This window comes from Salmo trutta, unplaced genomic scaffold, assembly GCF_901001165.1.
Source record: "Salmo trutta unplaced genomic scaffold, fSalTru1.1, whole genome shotgun sequence".
NCBI lineage: Eukaryota > Metazoa > Chordata > Actinopteri > Salmoniformes > Salmonidae > Salmo > Salmo trutta.
The window spans coordinates 85111-88808 of record NW_021822861.1 but is presented as its reverse complement, the minus strand read 5'-3'; the positions used below and the strand labels follow the sequence as shown (position 1 = coordinate 88808).

Genomic DNA, 3698 nt, shown 5'->3' with positions numbered 1-3698 from the left:
ACTTTTAACAAAACAGATAGTGATGACCGAAACAGGGTCATAACTGAAAAAAACGAAACAAATAAATAGGCCTGCAGAATACATGAATAGACCAATCTTAGACCAGAGGCAGATAGTGATAACTGAAAAAAAAACGAAACAAATACATAGGCCTACAGAATACATGAAAAGACCAGTCTTAGACATGTCTTTCAATAACCAGAGGCAATGCAATGTTATAAAACAGGTTGTTTGGATCCTGGATGCTAATTGGTTAATAGCAGGGAGTTGAAGCACCACCATCCCAGCATTCTGCGGGTAGTGCCTGTTAGCGGTTCCATTAGATTTATAAATGCGCATCCACTGTCCCACGGCCCAGCCAGTCAATTTATAAACTTCATCTCCCCTGGAAAAATGTGTCTAGACCAATGGTATTCAAACCTTTTCAGCAGGGACACCATGTTTTCCTACAGAATTTCTGGGGTCCCCATTTTTTTGCAATCATTTCTTGTGATCCCACCCCAAATACAACTTTAAAATCGGTACGTTACATTTTTTTTTACATCAACAAATAACCTTCAATTACCCAATCAAATACTTTTTTTCTAATTAACTTTCTCAAAAACGTTTCTATATTGTCTCATACAATAATCTGTACTCATAATTTTTTGTTCCTAAATAATGAATATATATATCCCCACTGCAGTCCCCCCGACCCCGACTTTAAATATCACTGGTCTAGACAATATTTCCCAATGCCCCTAGGCTAGCATATGGTTTGAAACAGTTGAGGTTTGTCAATTCAAATAGGCTACATGTCCCAAATTATTGCAATACTTTAGCTTAATATGATTCACTAATGCTAGCAACCCTCAGGAACAATTCACAAGGATGTGACAGATTAAAGAAAGGTCAACGGAATGAAAGTATGCCAAAATAAATGTATGTGGCTGTTACTGACAGTGGCTCCCGATAGTGGCTAATATTTAACATGATACAAATTGTCAAATAAAACTGGGAAAAGCCCCACAGTGGAGGTGTCATAATACCCATAAAACCTAGCGGTCAAACAGGGAAATGGTTCCAACCATTTTTCCACTATTCATTTTTCCCATAGGGGATTTTAGAAACACTTAAAATAATACATTTGTAGTTCTTTATGATAGCCACATTAGCAGTTAATTAGCATTTCATTTTGGGGGGGTAAATACAGGCGAATATTTTTTATAAAAGTCACCTTGTCCTAGAGAGAATTACACGGTTACCATGCCAGGGTAAGCCAACAAGAAACACAGGCCTTTTTTAATTGTTTTTAAAATCCCCTGTGGGGAATATGAATGGTGGAAAAACGATTGGAACCATTTCCCTGTTCGACCGCTAGTTCTTATGGGTATTATGACTCCTACTGTGGTACTCTATTTGGGATATTATGGGCGGTAGACTTGTGGGCATTCCTAACATTTTCCATGACTTCCACTCTTTTTCTTGTAGTTTCTGTAGTGTAGTGGTTATCACGTTCGCCTCACACGCGAAAGGTCCCTGGTTCGAAACCGGGCGGAAACAACTTTTAACAAAACAGATAGTGATGACCGAAACAGGGTCATAACTGAAAAAACGAAACAAATAAATAGGCCTGCAGAATACATGAATAGACCAATCTTAGACCAGAGGCAGATAGTGATAACTGAAAAAAAACGAAACAAATACATAGGCCTACAGAATACATGAAAAGACCAGTCTTAGACATGTCTTTCAATAACCAGAGGCAATGCAATTTTATAAAACAGGTTGTTTGGATCCTGGATGCTAATTGGTTAATAGCAGGGAGTTGAAGCACCACCATCCCAGCATTCTGCGGGTAGTGCCTGTTAGCGGTTCCATTAGATTTATAAATGCGCATCCACTGTCCCACGGCCCAGCCAGTCAATTTATAAACTTCATCTCCCCTGGAAAAATGTGTCTAGACCAATGGTATTCAAACCTTTTCAGCAGGGACACCATGTTTTCCTACAGAATTTCTGGGGTCCCCATTTTTTTGCAATCATTTCTTGTGATCCCACCCCAAATACAACTTTAAAATCGGTACGTTACATTTTTTTTTACATCAACAAATAACCTTCAATTACCCAATCAAATACTTTTTTTCTAATTAACTTTCTCAAAAACGTTTCTATATTGTCTCATACAATAATCTGTACTCATAATTTTTTGTTCCTAAATAATGAATATATATATCCCCACTGCAGTCCCCCCGACCCCGACTTTAAATATCACTGGTCTAGACAATATTTCCCAATGCCCCTAGGCTAGCATATGGTTTGAAACAGTTGAGGTTTGTCAATTCAAATAGGCTACATGTCCCAAATTATTGCAATACTTTAGCTTAATATGATTCACTAATGCTAGCAACCCTCAGGAACAATTCACAAGGATGTGACAGATTAAAGAAAGGTCAACGGAATGAAAGTATGCCAAAATAAATGTATGTGGCTGTTACTGACAGTGGCTCCCGATAGTGGCTAATATTTAACATGATACAAATTGTCAAATAAAACTGGGAAAAGCCCCACAGTGGAGGTGTCATAATACCCATAAAACCTAGCGGTCAAACAGGGAAATGGTTCCAACCATTTTTCCACCATTCATTTTTCCCATAGGGGATTTTAGAAACACTTAAAATAATACATTTGTAGTTCTTTATGATAGCCACATTAGCAGTTAATTAGCATTTCATTTTGGGGGGGTAAATACAGGCGAATATTTTTTATAAAAGTCACCTTGTCCTAGAGAGAATTACACGGTTACCATGCCAGGGTAAGCCAACAAGAAACACAGGCCTTTTTTAATTGTTTTTAAAATCCCCTGTGGGGAATATGAATGGTGGAAAAACGATTGGAACCATTTCCCTGTTCGACCGCTAGTTCTTATGGGTATTATGACTCCTACTGTGGTACTCTATTTGGGATATTATGGGCGGTAGACTTGTGGGCATTCCTAACATTTTCCATGACTTCCACTCTTTTTCTTGTAGTTTCAGTAGTGTAGTGGTTATCACGTTCGCCTCACACGCAAAAGGTCCCTGGTTTGAAACCGGGCGGAAACAAATTTTAACAAAACAGATAGTGATGACAGAAACAGGGTCATAACTGAAAAAAACGAAACAAATAAATAGGCCTGCAGAATACATGAATAGACCAGTCTTAGACATGTCTTTCAATAACCAGAGGCAGATAGTGATAACTGAAAAAAAACGAAACAAATACATAGGCCTACAGAATACATGAATAGACCAGTCTTAGACATGTCTTTCAATAACCAGAGGCAATGCAATGTTATTAAACAGGTTGTTTGGATCCTGGATGCTAATTGGTTAATAGCAGGGAGTTGAAGCACCACCATCCCAGCATTCTGCGTGTAGTGCCTGTTAGCGGTTCCATTAGATTTATAAATGCGCATCCACTGTCCCACGGCCCAGCCAGTCAATTTATAAACTTCATCTCCCCTGGAAAAATGTGTCTAGACCAATGGTATTCAAACCTTTTCAGCAGGGACACCATTTTTTCCTACAGAATTTCTGGGGTGCCCATTTTTTTGCAATCATTTCTTGTGATCCCACCCTAAATACAACTTTAAAATCGGTACGTTACATTTTTTTTACATCAACAAATAACCTTCAATTACCCAATCAAATACTTTTTTTCTAATTAACTTTCTCAAAA

At 38.1% G+C, this 3698-nt stretch overlaps 1 non-coding gene across 1 annotated transcript; it reads left to right on the top strand.

The window, feature by feature from the left end:
• The first annotated feature begins 1469 nt into the window (after nt 1–1469).
• trnav-cac (transfer RNA valine (anticodon CAC)) lies at nt 1470–1542 on the top strand. The gene has a single exon. It is a non-coding gene; the product is annotated as a tRNA-Val (tRNA).
• The last annotated feature ends 2156 nt before the right edge of the window (nt 1543–3698 follow it).